We start from the raw sequence: 20198 nt of genomic DNA, 5'->3' as shown, positions 1-20198 counted from the left end.
TTCAGTCGATACGCTTTTGCTCGGTCGAGCACAATCGGAATGTTTTTCCTCGGTCGAAAAAACTCCTCGGTCGAAATGTTTTTCCTCGGTCGAACATTTTCAAATTATAGACAGCTTGGGTCTAGTCGGCCAAAACATATCCAGCCTGGGTCGAGTCGGTCGAAATAAAAATCACATACCTAGGCCCGCAACGAGTCGCAACGATCGCAACGTAGCTTTTTTGGATCGGTCAAAGTCACAACATCATTTTTTGGGTCGCACAAATTACTTCGGTCGCACAAGGTGGCAACATACTGACTTTGAGTCGCAATGGTCGCAACATACATTTTTTGGGTTGCGCATAAAAATTCTTCGGTCACGCAAACTCGCAACATACCCATTTTGAGTCGCAATGGTCGCAACATAAGTCCCGGCCTCGACCCGGGAAGATTTTTGCAGAAAAATTGCCGCAGCAAATTATATAATTTCTCTGGTAAAATTAATGAGTCTTTTTACTTTAGTTTAAACCAATCAAGTTTCCGCATTCCCTTCACTAGTTTTCTAAATTGAGATATGATCTTTGGGTGAAATAAATAGAAAAGATCCTAATTGGTACTTCAATGTACCAACCAAGACTGCTCGCATCAAAGCCGCGCCGTGAATGTTCTAACTTACTTTTGGGATATTCGCAGCAAATTTTAGCTAATCAAACTCGATCAACACGGCAAGCATTTTAATCAATATTTTCAAGCAGATAAAAAAATTATTCGAAACATCTGAAAATATGGAATTTTGTCAAATAATTAAAATTAGTATCGAGCCAAAGTCAAGAAAAGTGCAGTAAAATGGTCTCAGAACAAAATTTCGATGTTTTCGGTCGCTTCCGCTGATAATTATTCTGCTTGAACAAACAATTAATTGAAATGCTGGAACATGCTAATTCCATTAGCCAATCAGATACAACCACATTAACTTCAGTTCAGTTCAAGATGTATAAATGCTAATTTTGAGCTGTTTAGTGCATAAAACCTTTTTTCAATCCATGGAGCTTTATTTGATTCAATTTTTCAGCGCATGAGCACACCTGACTCTGCGCACACCTGACTCAATTTTGCGAAAAACAATAAAGCACACCTCAAACAATAAAGCACACCTCAAACAATAAAGCACTCAATCAATGGCGGATTGGGGGGATGGGGGGTTTTCGACCCTCTGATGACCTACAGAATCCTCCCTTTGATACAATTTTGAGACATTAATTTTTTGGCTAACCGAACCTTAAAACTTTCTTAAGGCGCCTCTGGCACCAAGACATACTAATTTGAGGTTTTTTCGTTGAGTTTTTTCTAACAGCGCCTAAAAGCTATTTTTGGTCCGCTTTTTTAAAATTAGCCTCTGGTGCAGAAAAGTTTATCAAATAGGGTCTTAAGAGTCATTTGGGAGAACTTATAAAACCAATTTCGTCGACCTGAAAGGCCAATAAAATTTCCCAAATTTTTTTGCAATCTTCCCCCTCATCTCCACTGCTCTCGAGAAGATCCTAGATTTGCCCCTGCTCATGAAAATTCTCTTTTAAATTTTTCAAAATGGCATTTTCAAAACTTAACCCATAACGTAACAAGAAAAAACTCACAGCGGATTTTTTTTTTTGGTAAAATTTCTGAAGTTAGGAGGGCATCAATATTTTTCAAATTGTATGTATAATTCCACCACAAACTATCCGATGAAAGTCAAAATTTTGGGTATAAAAAACCCCGAGCACAAACATTTCATAACTTTTTTTCAGAAGTCGAAACAATAGAGTTCCAAATTGTTATACAAAAATGTCTTTCGCAAAAAATTCTTTACGCGTGCGTAAAACTTCTTATGCAAAAAAATCCCTATGCAAAAAAAAAATTATCCATTTATAAAAAAAATGTAACGTTCTATAAAATTTTAAGCTTTTAAACGACAAACCAGTTCTATAACAAATCAAAAAAATAACGAAATAAGCCAAATATTTTGATTTTTAGCGCAGTATTGCATCGATTAGTGTTGCGTCAAAAAAAATCTAAAATTGGCAATCGTGTGCTATCACAGAAATCGTGTGCTATTACATTAAAAATACAGAAAGAATTAGCAGTTTTTTTTTCAGGCTATCTAAAGAATTCATCATAAGACCAGAACAACTTCTGTTTGTTTTGGTACTCTTAAAAATTTGAACAAATCAGCTATGATTTTAAAATTTGCGTCTAGGTTTTTTTTCTTCAATGAGACATCAACTTAATTAAAAATCTTTCACAGACCAAACAATTCAAAATCAAAATGAATCGAGCTTTATACTTGGCGCTTTAAACTTTTTTTGAATTAAAATTGAGTCTGTAACTGCGAAATTATAACAATGCTGAAAATGCTGAGTTTAAAACTTACAAAACATTGTATGTAGTATTGATCACTTATGAAAAAACCTCACAACTTTTTAATGCATCTCGAATTGTTACAGCAAATTCTCCATATGATACAAAATGGGACTCGTATTTGACACCTGTTTCATGTTGGGAAAAAATTTCAAAACTTCTTCGTGAATTTGCGTTGGAACAAAAGTTAAACAGATTCAATCGATTTTGTTAAGTTCTCCAATTTCTGAAAGGTAATAATTATCTTGGATCAAATTGACATTTCCCCCTCCATAATTATTACTGAAAGGTAATAATTATCTTGGATCAAATTGACATTTCCCCCTCCATAAATAGACCAAATTAAGATCCTCAACCCCAGAGTTGTATTTAAACCAAATTTGCTAAACGCTGCGTGTAAAATGATGTTCTGATTGGCTGAAAAACTGAACTCAGAACCAGGGAGGGGAAGGGAAGGATCTTAACGTGGTCCACCAAATGTGCAGTACAAACAATTGACTAGCATGACTGTACTACGGTCTAATCAGAAACAATTTTCTCAGTGACAAAAAAAAACGTGTCTAATTTTTTTGCTTATCTCATGAACGAAAGCAGATTAAAAAGCCACAATTATTTGCAAAAAAAGAGAAAAATTTTTTTCTCGATAGATTTGTGGATTTTCATACTTTTAAAAGCATCCTAATAATTTGAAAGTAATTAATTTGTATGGAGAGCAAATATTGTTGTAGAAGCTTAGATGTTTTTTTTAAAAAAAAAAAGGATAATTTTTCGTTTTCTTAGTTTAATTTTTGATTACTCAGGGTGAGATTGAAGCATTCAACACTGTTCGCGCATAAATTAGTTCTTATTGTTTTTTACTTAACACTAATTTTTTTAAAGAATTTTGTTCCGACCATTTGAAAAAGGTGGAGGAACTTTGTATCCGGGTTTGTTTTATTTTTTTTATTTTTTTTCCACGCAAAATCTGATACCACAAACAATCATCGGAATAGGTCGAGTGATATATCACATTGAAATCCTATTTGATTTGAACTACATTTAAAAAGTTTGAAAAATTTTCTCATTGTTCATAAAAACCTGTTTGAAGTTTTTGATTTTTGTCTCATTTCAAGCAAATGAGTTCAGGCTAAGCAGGCTTACAAAAGCTTATTTATGCTTAATTTAGCTGTTAAAACTTAGTTTACTCGAGTAAAATTAGTTTTGGAGTTTTTTATTGCCACTTCGGGAATAAAATAGTAACTATTCAAAAACTTTTCTGCAAAAAAGTCTGAAAATTTGTTTTGAAATTTTGTAACATTTTTTTTTGCTGTTGCTAGACTTTTTTCTGCAAAAATTGTTTTCCAATTGGACTATTTTGGTACCGAATGTGAATATGCCTAAGTTCTATTTTTCGTTCAGATTTTTTTTATTCTTGCACGGCTGTTCGGGCTTTTTTTCTGCATTTAGATCAGGAAAACAATTTTTTTTATTTTACTGCAATCCTCTTACAATTAACAAGGATTGGCGGTTGCTGTGCAAATAGTATAGAAGTTTCCAATCATTGTAATATAATTTTGAAACATCATAAATCAGTTTTTTTATTTTCAATTCGTGGAAATAAATATATATTCTTGTTTTTTGTAATACTACAGAAGTTTACTGTTGTTTTGGTTCAGTCAAAGCGATTGAAACAGAAGAAGAATTGCAAGGAGAAAAAAGGTAGCTTCAATCGTTGTTTGGCCTGGTCATTTTTTAAATTTTGCTTCATTGAATATATTGTTGTTGCGATCACCAAAAGAGGAACTATTAAGAGTAAGATGATTTATCAACAAGGGAAAGGACCAATATACGAACTGCTCAGCTCTTCGCAGAGCATCGCTGTTGTGCCCCTGGTTAAGATCTATATGCAGTTTTTCTTGGCTATTTTTCTGGGCTGGGTTATGTTGCCTCACTTTCAAGCAACGAGCACGGATCATGGCGGGCCTCGAACATCCGATCTTTCCATTGATAGGGGAAGATGTAATCATTTCAGCACCCATCCCCGCTCTCCTATTCGCGTGTGAATTTCACTGGACGTTTTCTGCGTTGAAAATAAATGGTGCGAAAAAAATTCTGCATCGATTTAGAATCCAATGATTTCACCGCTTAATTTCAGACTTCTTTTCCGAAAATTTTAAACCTTTTATTTACTGCAATTTTACTTAAAAAGCAAGGCGCTCATTTTAATTTACCATGCAAGACTGGTTCTTCCAAAACATTTTTTACCACAAAAAAGCAAAAAAGAATAAACAAACAAAAGTTAATTGAGAGCTGCTTAAAGCACTTTATGACAATTAAACGCGAAACTCTGCAGATGAGAATGTCGAGTCGTCTCAAAAACTTTGCTTCAAAATTATAATCGGTTAATAACCAAATACTTTTGTGTTAATCACCGTCCAGCTTTCAATGACTGACTTTTTTAATTGGATGTTAAACATCAGCATGTTGTTACGAATTGCACCTCGTACTGAGCTGAACACAAGCTCTTCAGATAATTTAAATTGTCATGTAGTTATAAAAAAAGCTTACAAAAGATCAAAAAACGCAAGCAAGAAAACGAGCTGCTTAATAACCAAAAGTTTTTCAGAATGTGTGTTTTCATTCACGGCGGGCTTAGGTCATGGTTGCATTTTTTAAATTTGAAGTTCTATCTCAAATACAATTATTAGCTAAGACCTAAAATTCAGTCTTTACGCGTGCTGATGTGTCATTAAAAATGTGAAGATATTCGGAGAGTTCTAGAGGTCAAGAGAGGTAAAGAGGTCAAAGACAGTACTAAACAAAGACTAATCTGAAGTGCACGATTTAAACGTCATCACTAAAATTGTCCAAGTATGTAAAACTTACCTCTTTCTGAATTACTTGATCTTGGCGAAATTGAATTGCGTGTGCGGGAGAAAACTTCTAAGTTTAAATCCAACGGCTAAATCAGAACAGTGCATTAAGATTTGTAATTCTTGATCCCAATTTGAGATTCATTATTTTTTACAATTTTCTTAATGAAAGAAGTTTTATCGAAATATTTTCTTGCAATGGGTTTCACTTATCCGCAAAAGCAGTGGCTCCTAAAAATTTCAACTAAGTAATCATTATGTTATGCTAAATTATCTTTCAAATCGTAGTCGGAACAGCCCATCTGAGCAGCCAGATGAAAAAGACAATGATACGTTTGACAAAGAGGTATTCATACATTTACATGTATAATAATTGAATATGTAAAATTTTTCATTGAACTTTTGTATATCTTTACGAAGGATTTTTCATGGAAATTATTGTATCTACCTTTTTATGTCTATAATATAACTAGGGGCGGATCTAGGATTTTTCCGAGGGGGGGGGGGGGGGGGGCGCGGATTTTCAAAAAAGTTTCGAAAATTTTGACGACCTTTTTTTTAGGTCGACCAAATTGATTTTCCGAGCTCTCCTAAAGCACTACAAAGACTCTGTTTTGGCCAAATTTTCTGCGCCGCATGCAAAATTTAAAAAAAGGTCAAAAAAGCCGTTTTTGGGCACTTTTTGAAAAATGTTGACCAAAAAATCGCGTTTTTTTGGCGAGCGCGCCCCCTCAAAAATAGTATAAATTGGCGCCGAAGGCGCCCTTAGAATACTTTTATTGTCGGTCGGCCAAAAATGGATTTCTTAAAAAGTACCAAAGGGGGGACCCTTTGGGTCGGCAGGGGGTCGAATCCCTGAAGGGAGGAGGCGTCCCCCCCCCCTAAATCCACCCCTGAACATAACCAATTACAACTTAGGCACTTGTACCAAAAAATTACTGAATTTTTGCTTGCCACGCTAACATTTTGTAACGTTTCTTTGCATCTTGATTGGCAAAAAAAAATAATAAATTTAGAAACTTTGTGTGTTTTAAAACAGTTTTGATGAGTTTAAGAACAACGTTTACAGGCTTACAACCAGGGGCGGATTCAGGGAGGGGAGGCTGGGCATTTGCCCCCCCCCCTCCGGGATTCGATCCCCTGCCGACCCAAAGGCTCCACCCTTGAAACAATTTTGAAATATCCATTTTTGGCATTTAGCGCCAATATAAATTAATTTTGAGGAGGGAGTGCCCGCCAAAAAAACGCGATTTTTTGGTCATAGTTTTCCAAAAAGTACATAAAAACGCCTTTTCGGCTTGTTTTTTCAGTGCAGAAAATTTGACCATAACAGGGTTTTTTTAGTGCTTTGGGAGAGCTCGGAAAATCCATTTCGTCGATCTAAAAAAAGGTCGACAAAATTTTCGAAAACTTTTCAAAAATCCGCCAACTATATATCATATGTGAGGTTTTATGTTAAACAGTTATACCTCCAAGTCCCAAACTTTTCATGTTTGAATCTCCTTCATTTCACAACCGGTTTAACATCCTTCCCAAAAATAGACCAAGTTTGAATCCCCCACTTTTATATTTTGTATAAAAAGTGCTTAACTCTACATCTGCTCGATAAATCCATCAAGGAATCAAGTTAAGATCTTCACCAATCTAAATCATTCTGAGTCACACGCAACACTTCCTCCTCACACTCAAGATGATGGTTGTTTCTTCAATTTTGATAGAAAAATATCGTTTTTTATACGGTTGTTCTCAATATTTCCAGTTTTGAGATTTTTTTAAACGCATTACTGATTTGGACATTTTTTCTCAAATCGGATTCATTCAGTAATTGTAGAGAATAATTGCAAAATTTGATGATTAATTAGTCATCTTTGACAATTACATTAAATCTAGAACAGTTTAGACGAAAATCGATATTTGAAACAACACAGATAATGATTAACATAAAAATTTGAGTTTTTGCTGTTTTGCGGCCTAAAATTAATAAAAGGCTCATTGAGCGTCTGTTTTAATCAAAATTTACTATTTTTCTAGCTGAAACGAATTTCGACATATCAGATTTAAGAATTGTGATACCACTTTTGAAAAAATAAAATGACAAAAAACCCAAAATTGTCAACTGCAATCTTTTTTCATTAGATAGAGAGAGATTAAAGACAACAAAATTTTGAATATGGCTCATTGTGCATTTTTTTTGTGTCCAATCAATAGTATAAGATACGGTAAAATTGATTGTTTATTTATTATTAGCAAAATGAGTTTTTTCCTCAGATTATTATTTTTCAACTTTTTTGATAGTTATTGTTCTTGAATCCTCTCCTAAATTTCGTCTTTTTTTTGCTTCCGTCAAAAATAATCCAAAGTCACAACTCATATTTCTTTAAAAAAGTCAATTATCGAATTCCAGAGAAAAGATAAATTAAATAAAAGCAAAACATCACTTAAAGTTTTTGGAAATACAAAAAAAATAGATATGAATTTTTTCTGATAAAAATAATCAACTGGTCGTTTTTTTTTGTACTTCGACGCTTAAAAATTAACATTCTTTTTAAATCACGTTTTTTGCGCCATTTGAAATTTTTTTGAAAAAATTTTGTCTTGTTTTTGGCTAAAACATTGAAATCAAAATTTCAAAAAAGTCAAAGAAAAGCGTTAATAACATTGAAGATTTTTCTCGAAAAAACAAACAAAAGAAACCAAAAATGACCCGAATCAAATAAGTGTCTTCACTTCATTCATTGGCACATAAAATAATTCTCCGATGTTTGTTGTTGTAAATTGCTATGGGCAATATTGCAAGACAGTTTTATGAACTATAATGAAACCCAAAAAACAAAGAAATAGAAAAAAGAGAAGTCTTTAAAACCTATTTTTAAAAAAACTACCTGCCGACAAATTTATCTTGCTCTTAAACAAACTTAGATTAAATACAGTCAAAGAAAAGATTTAATTCAACCTTTGAAAAGATCTTTAGAAAAATCATATCATTGGCAAATAACTGCAAAAAACGCTCACATTCAATTGCAAACTGACAAAATTTTGGTACAAGTTGAATATTATCGTAGTCTCGTTTTCCAACAAGTCTTCTTTGAACCTGTGATAAGCTTAATCTAAAATACAGGAGCTCTGAAATCGCCAGTTTTTTTAGCGCTAAAAGCTATCCCGGGTTGACCTCCATACACCAAAAATGCTTATCATACAAATCCATACATCAAGTGTATGGAAAACTGCTTGTCATAAAATTTTCATTCAATTTCATAAAATGACTGAAAAAAAAAGATATTAACTAATTTCTGCGGCTTTTCATTCCAATAAAACAGTCTAGTGAAGAAAAAATTGTTTATGTTTTTTTTGAAAAAAATGCTCATCATACAAATCCCATATATGGAAATTGTATGAATGGCATTTTTGATGGCGACATTAGAAATGCCCCAAAAAATTTGAACTAGTTTCGAAATTGAAGTAGTTTTGAAATATTTTTGAAAACAAATTGAAGTAGTTTTGAAATTGCCCCAAAAAATGTTTTGATTTTTTTTTCCAACCGCAGAATGAATTTAGTACACAAACAAACTTTTTCCAAAAAAAATTTTCTGCATGCAAAATTTAATTTTTTTTGTGCATAACATAACGTAGTCCTGGATACACAAAAGTTGGATTTTTTTTTCAATTTCTCTGCAGCTTTTTTTCAAAGCGCTCAAAACGCTTCCTTATTTTGTAAGGCGTGTTTATGTATCCCTAGATCAATCCATGAATAATCAAAAACTGAAACTTTGAAAATTATCATGTTTAAAAATTTTTGCCAAAATTTAAAAGTTCGTTACTTTCATTATATATTTTGTGGAAGACCGTCCAACCTTTGGTGCTTTGAGTAAACCAAGGTCTTTGTCACTCGCGTTCGGTTACGAACACTACCCAAAGTTTTTCAGAAATGAAATAAGAAAAAAATCAAATTTTTGGTTTATGCAAAAATACTTATCATACAATTTTCATATATGAAAAAATGTTTAACATAGAGAGTTCATACAATTTTCTACACGTATGGAATTGTATGGAATTGTATGGTAAAAAGTTTTTCATATATGGAAATTGTATGATAACAAGTTTTGGTCAACCCGGGATTATCTTTTAACGAAATGATTTCTGCTAAGACCTTTTCAAAGACCGTATTAAATCTTCTCCGTGCCTTTGCATTTTGAAAACACTTTACTAGCACACAGATCAGTTAGTTCTATGGAGATACTATGGGTGTTTCCGCCCAAATTTAAGTGTTTTTCCCCCATATTTTGGATACCTCTAAGAAAACATAAACTGACAGGGTCTTAAATTGTATCATATTGCAGCCCTACTGATCATTTTTGGGTTTCAAAGAGAAACTAAAAAAGCGTCAAAGCTTCTGAAAAAATTGATCTTAAATTTCCTGTTTTATATATAAAAAAAATTGAACTTGAACTTTCGATTTACCTTTTTTGAATTTACGCATATGTAGCTAATATGTCTTCCATTAAAATAACTCCATTGCTCTCTTTCGGAAAAATAAAATCATTTCTTTCGAATATCTTTACTTCATTCACTGTGGTAAAGTTTTGCTGTGCAATTTGCACGGCGACCGGTAATTGATATTTTTGTATGCGAAAAGTACTTCACAAACGTTGAAATTGTTTTCGACGTGATACTTTTTTCAATTGGGATTAAGTGTCTGTAACAAAACAAACATTTAGAAAATTGTAAAAACAGGGAGGAAATAGTTAGATTGAGCCATTGTTGTATTTTTGGACAAAATAACATCCCCCCAAGCAGTTCTAAATTGGAATTTCTTAGCAAATGTAATCCGAATTAAATGATGGGCTGGAAGTTCTTAACTTGGTCCATCTTCAATCAAATGTTTAATCAAAAAATATTTCAGACACACTTGGAGAGAGTCGGAATGTTCATCCAAGCTTAAGCCATGATACGAACAGTTTTGTTCATTTTGAAAAGGCTGTTTGTTATTTTTTATCAATTAAAACTTCGAAGTTCCAATTGTATCATATCGATGTTTCTCGTGGATCCTTTCGCATTTAAAATCTAATAATATTTGAAAAGTGGCATTAATAAATTATTTATCATTTCAATGCAAAAAAAAGAAGTTAAGTTAAGATATTAGAAAAGTAAACAATTTATTCAAGCAGCATATTAATGACTGAAGGGCTCGAAGAACCATTTCCAGATCTGAAAATTCAATACCAGATGTCATTTCAAGTGAGCTTAGTTTAATTATACCACACTTTTAGCAGAAATGTCATTACTTCGAGTTGTAAAAACAGTGTTTGATCACTGATTATGCTATGGCTTATTAGTTTTTGACAATAGGCTGCTTTTGCTCAACAATTTTTACCATTGTAGCAAATTTGCGTTATCTCAATCATCAACATGAAAAGTGGTCATAAGTATACAAACATAAGTGACACTACAAATTTAAGTCGATAAACAAGCCCTTACCGAAGTTTGATATAATGAGATGGTTTTAGATTATCATCTCAACAATCGCTGATAAATAATCAATGAAAATGTTCATTTTTGATGCCATCAACTTTTATCAAGATTTGAGAATCCATAAAAAAAGTTTTTAAAACAGCATTCCAGCTTATGAAAAATCAAATAGAAAATGACAAAAAATTTTAAAATTTTTTAAAATATTATATAAGTTAGCTTGAAAAATTTTCTTGGATCCGGTTTCCTTATTCACAAAAATTCAGCAGACAAAATGATTACTGATGACCACTATAATTTTTTTAATCCTTTTTAAAAATCATTTTACCTAATATCTTTTAAAGCGAACCCATTTCCATTAAGCTTACAAAGCAGTCGGAACATTCAATTCTTTGCCCTGATACGAGCAGTCTTTTTCTCATTTAAACTTCAGATCGACCCATAATTTTCAAATATCAAAACTGAAAAAAATTGTTGAGCATTAAGGTAAGGTTTATTTGAAAATTGGAAAAAACCTATTTGGATTAATTTGGTTACTTAAGTTTATACCAATTGTTCATCATCTTTAAAAAATCATATAGGTTTATTTAGAGTGCAAAATAACATATTCATTTTATTGAACAATCTAGATCAAATTCCACGCCAAGCTTTTAGTTTCAATCTATTATTTTCACAAGAAAAAGCTGTTTCAAAATGTGGACAACAATTTTTCATTGCTAAATATACAACGGCAAACTATAATTTTACAGAGAACCGAGAAACGAGGATTTAGTTTATATTGTAGTAAAAAAATATCTCATATTTTGAATTAAGTCTAAATTTTTTCGAATGGTTACACTGAGAAGAAAGATTCGAGAGCAGAACGGGTCCAAGGGCAGAAAAAAAAACTAACCAAAGCTCGAATTGGCATTCCACTTTTTCACCCCGCGTTTTTCAAGTTTTGCCGTGTGCTAGCCCTGAGAAAGATTTTGCATGGAGTCCCACTCTCGCAAAGTCACGGCCGTTTGAGAGCTAAGGCTTGACCAAAAAAAAACCATGTCCATACACATATTTTGTAATTGGTAAAAATTCTAACTGCACAAACAATGCGATTGGTGCCGGATAAACGCGTGAACTGTTCGAGTTTCATTTACATTTGGAAACTAATGCCGTGATCTGATTTTTTTGGGCTTGCTCTGCTCTTCGATCATTCTTCTCTTAGACCGGCCATCAAAATATATAATCAAATCTCGTGTAAACTTTGATAATTTTTTACTGATTTTTCAAAAACTCACCTCAGGAACAAACCTTTGCTACATCTTCACATAAATATAGCAATTTATTAGCCCAAAAAGCCCCTGAATATACCAAGATAACTTGTTACTTTTATCTTTAGTTTTGACTGAGATTCAGTTCTAGATACGTTTTCAATCGAAAAACCATTAAAAAAGCCAGATTTAAGAGTTTCAAAAAAACAATGAATCAAATTAGATATTTTGCTTCAACCAAGATGTGAACAGATACTGTTTATTCGAATGAGTTATAATGGAGAAAAAAAGTAGCGCAACTAGAGAAAGTAAAAACAAAAAAATGAGAGAAAGTTTTGAAAACACAAATAATTAGGGTACAACAATGAATAGTATTTGCCACTAGATAGTGATATACCTAGTTTTTGTCAGAGAAAATTACAACAAATTTGAGAAACTTAAAAAAAAAACTAAAATAAGCTCATTGTTCAAGGCTCTTATTGAAAAACTTATAGCAATTGTTGTAAAATTTTCTAAAGCGAGCGAAAAAAAGGTAAAGTGAAAGCGCGTCTCTCAAAAAGTGAAATGAATTTTTTTTCTTCTGTACTTACTGATTTTGTCCGGACATCAAAATGTATCAAATTTGTTCCTTCGATGTAAGGGGCTCACTGTCTGTCAAATTTCAACTTTTTTTGGTTTCAGTTCATGAATCAGACAAAAATAAGTTTTTAACGTTTTGTTTTTACACAAGAAATGAACCTATTTTATGATCCAAAGTTTCGTTTGGGTTTTGAAATTAATTGAGTTTTGAATTTATTTGGTTGCGTTACTTTTTTTCCAGAATATTTTTCTTCTTCGAATGTTTTTTGTTTTTTTTTCGGGCGAGTTTTCACATCAGGTTAAAAAAAAACGTCAGATAAGGTGGAGTTATAAAAAATTTGTTCAGTCATAATTCGATCGATATTTTGAATTTTGAAAAAATTCTCACTGTAAAGGAAAACAGGTTTAAGAAAAACTGATTTTAAGACGAGTTTACAAGAAAGAATCACTCTTCATAGTGATGCAGTTCAACAAAAGATGCATGTTAATGTTAATTTAAAATACTTTTTTTATATTACTGTTTACAAGAATATGCTGATAAAACTTTTGGTTTTTTTTTGTATTTTAAATAATTTTGTATTTTAAATTAATCCCTGTATGCACCACAAAAAATGCAGTTAACTAGTGGTTTGAGGCTAGAACTGAATTAAAAGTTTTCAAAATAGTCTATACTATAAGCAAATAATTTTCTTTTGTTTTATTTGTAAAAAAAACTAGTTGATTTGTTTTTCTCTTCCAGTTTTTAGAATTAAAATTGAGTATCAAAAAGATAGATCAAATGATCAGAAAGAAGAGAACTAAAGTGGAAAAAATATTGCAACCAAATAAGATTCAAAAGCCAAATTGGTTTTCTATGAAACCCTGTGATCATCGAAGATTTTCATTTTTCGGGTAAAAACATCGCGTTTTGAGCACTTTGTTTTGACTAAATCAATTGAAACTGAAAAAAAAATCTTTTTTTTTGAGAAATGTAACTTTTGATATTTTCTTATGCTCTTTTAAAATTGTTCTACAAAAACTGAAATTTCAATAAGAGTTTCAAAAAACGGTATTTGTTGTTTGTTTTCGAAATTTGCTCACTTTTTTTTGTAATTTTCTCAAAAAAATAGGCAAATTACAGTCTCCGCGGAAAATGAACATAGTAGTTTTGAATTTGCAATGTGTTTTTGAAGAGTTATTCTCATTTTTTGCATAACGTTTGTAGTTACCTTACTTTTTTCTCCAGTATCTCGGGTTGACCTCCATATACCGAAAATGCTTATCATACAATTTCATACACTTAGTCTATGGAAAAATGCTAGTCATACAAATTTCATACATTTTTGCAGAATGAATTTAATCGAATTTCAAAGGTATTTTATAGTTGTTTTGGTATCGATATTGGTGTCTCTTCATAAAAAAAGGAAAAAAATGGTATGAAAAAAATTGCTAACCATACAATTTTCATATATGGAAATTGTATGATTAGAATTTTTTTTACAAATTTTTTTTGTGAAAAAAAAAGCTTTGAGCAATCAATTCAACTGCTGGCAAATCATTTAAGCGTTTTTTGGGCTTCTATGACTGAAAACTTTGACTTTTTTTATATTTTTGTTTTCTGAAAAAAAAAACACTTGTCATACAATTTCCATATATCGAAATTGTATGACTAGCATTTTTTTGATGGCGACAACAAAGTATTTTTGAAATTGCCTCCAAAATTTTTTTCGTTTTTTTAACCGCAAATTGATTTTTGTATTCAAACAAACATTTTTTGAAAAAAAAAATTGCATGCAAAATTTAATTTTTTGTGTGTATAACGTACTCCTGGATATACTAATATTGGATTTTTTTCCTTTTCTCTTCATAACTTTTTTCAAAAACGCTTAAAACTCCTCTTTCTTTTGTATGACATGTTTTTGTATGCCTTGATCAATGTCTGGTAATTTAAAAATTCAAATTTTAGAAATAATCATCTTTGAAAATTATTGCCAAAATTTATAAGTTCATTACTTTCGTTATGTTATTTGTCTGAGACAGAAGTAACACATATCAGGCTGTTTCCAATGCATTTTTAAAGCGAGGCAGCCAAACCGTCGGTTACTACGTTTGAGTAATCAAGGTTTATGTCATTTGTGTTCGGTTACCAACACAACCAAAAAAATTTGAGAAATTAAAAGGTAAAAAATCAACATTTTTGATTTATGGAAAAATGCTAGTCATAAAATTTCCATATATGAAAAAATACTAATCATAGACTTTCATGCAATTTTCTGTACGTATGGAATTGTATGGAAAGTGTATGACTAGCATTTTTCCATATATGGAAATTGTATGACTAGTATTTTTGGTCATCCCGGGATACTGGCAAAAAAGATATACTTTTTGAGTTTTTAAATTCATTTGGTTGCTTTACTTTTTTTCATCCGTTTATGTGCAAGCAGAGACTCAACGTGAGCAAACTTGATCCACTTACCAGTATCGTTCTCTTTTTTTTGCCACAATAAAAGTGAAAGTTTATTGGCAATTTCCGAAGTCAAAGATCGTAGAGCTCAAACAAGGTAAGGCATGCAAGGCATGTGCAAGAAATTCTTTTTATGCTGTGGAAATTAATATTAAATCATTCTGTGTTCTAATCAAAACAAGCCATGATCAGTGAAAAACAAGAATGAATAAAACTGGATGAATATTTTGAAAAGTATTTGAGATTATAATTTTTATCGCAATTCGGATTTTTATAAATATATTTTCAAAATAATTTTGGCCTCCAATTTTTTTAAAGCCTAATAGAAAAACTGAGCCTTTTTTAAAATGAATTTGATCAAGGTAAAATGAATACTGCCAGTTTTGCTACCATCAAATGATTCGAGGCTAATAATAGTTTGCAAAATTAACTTTTTGCAAAACTGAAACTGCGGTAACCCGGTTTTTGGGTGGAATAAGTTTGCATTCGAGTAATTAAAACCCAAAGATGATTAGGGGAGTAAATGAGAAAGGCGATTGAAATTTCTTCTCTACAAATACTGATTAGATTACAATTCTAACTTGTACATAATTAATTACTAAATGTTTTGTTTCTGCTCGCGGTGTTAGAAACAAATCAGCTATATCAGTTAGAAAATCAAAATTGTATTGTATTACAAGTCTGATTATTGAACCAATCAGGACTATTTGAGTCACAGCTGAAAACATCTGAGCTAAATGAAAATGCGTATCGTGATACCAAACGTTCGTCCGGACAAAATATTTCAATGATCGAAGTGTATTCAAAATCTTCCATGTGACAAGAACCCCAAAATTTTAAAATAGGAGAATTGTAAGTCAACCCGGGTTGAGGTGTTCACTGATGTTTCGACTGTCTGGACCAAAAATCGGTATGTTTCGACCGTCTCGACCGTAAATCGGTACGTTTCCGCCGTGCTCGGAACAAATGTGATCGACCATGCTCAACCCAAACAAGATAAGCTTCTACCATGCTCGACCAAAAAGTATGTGCTCGACCGCGATCGATCTACGCAAAATATGTTTCGACTGTGCTCAGCCGAAAACAAAATGTGCTAGGTCCAAGCAAAAAATGTTTTTAACCGTACTCGACGAAAAAATATGCTCGTCCGTGCTCCACCCAAATCAGATAACTTTCTACTTTCTCAACCACAAATAATGTGCTCGACCATTTCCAAGTGCTTGAGCAATTTTGAGGTGATCAAGAGGGTTGTGCTCGAGTCAAGCTTCAACCGAAACAGTCGATGTCAGTGATATCATAGCAGAAAACTTTGAAAGGCATACTGACTCAGTACCAATTGCAAGTGATTTCAAAAAAGTTTTTGCGCAATTTGCAAATAAATTGCTGCGAAATACTTGGTCACCTCTACCAGAAATAGAAGTCACGAAGCATAGCTTCTCAAAATTATTAAGAACATTGACTGATTATAGAATTGAAACCACCCTATGTGCGCGAAAATCAAAAGCTTCAACAGGACTAGACGAGATACATAAAAATATTTTAAAAGCTAGTGCGTTGAAAGGTTTTACTCAATTTCAACTTTTTACTCGATTGCACTAAGTGTAACAATTCTAATCAACGCTTCCATCAAGTAAGCTACTTTTTGAACACAACTTGCCAAAGCTAAAATTATGTCTTTTCAGAAAGACGCATATAAGCTAGGTATGAAAATTGGCCAATACTTTTAAGGATGTTTTTAAGAAAAATATCCGGACGGGTAATGTTCAACAGATTTTATGGTTACTTAGAGCACGCCATTTAATTTTTTTGTGAATAATTCGGATAAAGAAGGAAACATAGCACTTTTGATGGATAAACCGAAGTAACAGAAAACGTGCATTTTTCAAAAATCAATAATTTTTTCAGTTTTTCTTGATCTCGAAAGAAAAGCATTCGAAACACTCAATCATCAAACTTGATTAGGGAAGCTACAAAAAAACGGGCTAGTTGGTAAGTTTCACCAATAGATTCGAATTTTCTGACGAATGGCAAGTAACGCATTGTAAGATACGATAAATAAGATGCGTTGCATTATCTATGATAAAGTCGTTTTCGAGAAATGTAGACTTCGGCGTACTGCAAATATCCATTTTAGGTTCACTTTTTTTTCCCATTCATATGTTAATGATATGCCGCTCATGGTCAAAACTTCGAATGCATGTTCGTTTGCAGATCAATCAACTTTGATAGCACTTTGATAGCAATTGGCTGCTGCTAATAGACTTTCATCTTTCATTTAATATGGAAAAAAAAGTTAATTTTACGAGGAAAAGCGGTTTTAATGACACAATGTTGTATAAACGCCATAAATTGAAATTCAATTCTTAGGCACTGATTACAAACTAAAATAATCTTATCCCATTGATTTTAATAAAAACAAGTTCCAAAAGCAATGTAGAATAGTTGCCAAGGCAGGGCATTACGTGCCTAGCTCTGTTTTGTGAATTCACTTTGAGTCAAACAGTAGCTTTATTATCCAAAACGGAAGCTTAGTCTATAATAGCACAGGCTAGAGTGCTTTACAACTGCTTTGTGTTCTACAGAAAAAGATTATCCGGTTGATTTCTTTCAAAAAAATACGAATGCATTTCTGATATGTTTTGAATAAACAAAATTTAGACAATACACGAACTGTTCATTAACCTATTTTTGGAGTTTTTACTGAGATCGCTATCCAATTTTCATTAAAATTTTTCTTCGTCATTTTTTTTATTTCGATAGTTCTTTTAATCAGAAAACAAACAGAAAATCCAAAAAAAGGTTTAAAATGCAGTAAATAAAATCCCAGGTAGAAAAACAACCTTTTACTTATCGGATAACAAAACTTTTCAACATTCTTCAAGAAAATAGAATAAGGTCGATTAATTTTTACTCACTAAGTACAAAACGAACGCTACCGGTTGCCCTCACTATTAGATTTTATACATTTTAGGAAATCATGGGCTAACAAAATCAACTTCTGATTAATTTTCGCGAGAAGACCAAATAATTGCTTGAATTTTTACTCCACGGGGACAATAGTTAAGGCGCAAAGTATGACGTTCCAAATCTGCTTAGTTTTCGGAAAAATTGCAATTTTTGTTTCAAATTTTCATGATTTTCTTTTAATTATGAATGGTATGGTTAAATTAAGTACAAAATTTTTAGCTGTACCTTAAGAACCATAGATAGCTCATCGTTTTTGGTTTGGTTTTTTCTCAGTTAGGAAAAGTTGAGATAGTTGAAAAAGTTTTTTCCCTCTTTTATTGATTGTTTTTTCATAGTTTGAAATCCAATTATGGGTAGATTCTGATTACACAAGCTTCTCTGTTATCTACACTCTCCATTTTGTGTATATGTTTTTTTTTGATGTTACAAGTTGAAATTAAATCACATTTACGGAAAAACAAAAAAACAAACTCTTTCTTTCTTCATCTTTCCAGAAAACTTATTTTTAGCTTGTCTTTCACTGCTTGAGTTTTTGTTGATTTTTTTAAAATTATAAAAAAGTGTCTTTGTAACGATGAAGTTTCCTCGTACTTATTTTTCGAAAGTTGCAAAAAGTTTTATTTTGAACTTTCACTCAGGGGCTTATAAATAACAGGGATGCTTTTTTAACAATTTAGTTCATATTCAAGACAATTTGATGAACATGTCTTAAAAGTCATTTTGTTGAAGTCAAATTTAGTACTCATTAATTTGGAACAAATAATGTTATTATTAAAAAATTTTGCCGCATTTTTCTATAATTAATGTGAGACAATTCATGTCATGAATATCCTCGGGGCAGGGAGATCTTATTTGGAACCGAATGGAAAGGAGTTGAGCCAAGTTTTTTTTGTTGTTGTTGTTGTAGTACAATTAAAGTGGTCTTAAATCTTCTTTTTTTGGGGATACGAGGGCAAGTCTCACCGCTAGTCTCGTTAAAGTACCTAGGGCTGTTTTCAGTTTAAACGAGCGCGCGATGCCATCCGAGCCGGTAAAAACTTCTAACACTCGACCCAGTGGCCAGATACCTCGTGGTGTAAGGTCCTCAAAAATCCACACAAATTCATCTTTTTTGAGTGGTTCCTCGGGTTGCGTCCATTTAGTCCTTCTGACGAGAGTCGGAGCGTACTCTTTAAGTAGAAGCCTCTAGAAGCTGTCAAGTCTATCTTTTGCTCGATTCCAGGACTTGTTGGACAGTTTACTGGTAGATGCTTCGTAGAAGGCTGCTGCTGGAGCGCAGACGAATGGACGACCCATTAAGAAGTGGTTGGTTGTCAGTGGAAGGTCGTCGTCAAGGTCACTACTGACATGAGTTAGCGGACGTGAGTTGAGGATTGCCTCGGTCTCGGCTACGATAGTAGCAAATAGATCTCTTGATAGTCGATGAGAGCCGAGATTTAGTAAGAATGCTCTTTATCAATGAGACGAGTCGCTCCCACACGCCGCCAAAATGGGGGGCAGCCGGAGGATTTAGGCGCCATTCAACATTGTGGATTTGTAGCGTTTAAGTTAGGGTGGTTTCGTTGAAGTTGATTGGTTTTGAGCGTAGTTGTTTATGCGCGCCGACGAAGTAAGTAGCGTTGTCGGAGATTAAAAGCTTAGGTGTGCCTCTCCTAGCAATGAAACGTCTAATTGCCGTTATACAGTTGTTCGTAGTACGGTTCTCTGTTGATTCCAGGTGAATTGCGCGAGTAGAGAGGCATGTGAAGAGCCAAATATAGCTTTTTTTCAGTTGTATCCTTTGTTGCTATGTAGAATGGCCCGATATAGTCAATTCCTGTGTTTTTGAACGGAAATGGGTCGTCAGACGGATCGTCGAAACGAGTTGGCGGCAAGTCGACCATGAGTGGCTGTAGCCCTTTGCCATGGAATCTTCTTCAAAGAAAGCAGTTATGTCTTATCTGTCTGAGTGTTTTTCGGAGCCCAATGATGACAAAACTTTGTTGCAGGTAGTTGCGAATGTACTCAATGACGTGATGCATGCAGCGGCGTTGAGCGCTCTCGATCATCATGCGCACAGTTGGGTCCTTTGCGTTAAAAATTATTGGATGCTTTGTTGCGTCTGGTAAAGGTGAGTTTCGTAGTCGTCCTCGGGCGCGAATAATACCGTTGTCGAGAAAAGGTGACAGCTGTTGCAGTTTGTCTTTGTTTTCAACTTGCTGCTTGGTTCGTAGTTGGTTGTAGGTGTCACCAAAAGTTTCCTGCTTGGATTGTTGATAAAGGAGGAGCT

At 33.0% G+C, this 20198-nt stretch overlaps 1 protein-coding gene across 1 annotated transcript in view; it reads right to left on the bottom strand.

Annotated features, from left to right (window-relative positions):
* Positions 1-15580, bottom strand: part of LOC134846033 (ephrin type-A receptor 7-like) — a 42145-nt gene extending 26565 nt beyond the window's left edge. Inside the window, exon 1 of the mRNA XM_063863206.1 lies at positions 14975-15580. The gene's annotated coding sequence lies outside the window, so the exon portion shown is untranslated. The remainder of the gene's footprint in view (positions 1-14974) is intronic.
* Positions 15581-20198: the final 4618 nt, after the last annotated feature.

The sequence above is a fragment of the Symsagittifera roscoffensis genome, chromosome 5 (genome assembly GCF_963678635.1).
Source record: "Symsagittifera roscoffensis chromosome 5, txSymRosc1.1, whole genome shotgun sequence".
NCBI lineage: Eukaryota > Metazoa > Xenacoelomorpha > Acoela > Convolutidae > Symsagittifera > Symsagittifera roscoffensis.
This window is presented reverse-complemented; position numbering and strand designations above follow the sequence as displayed.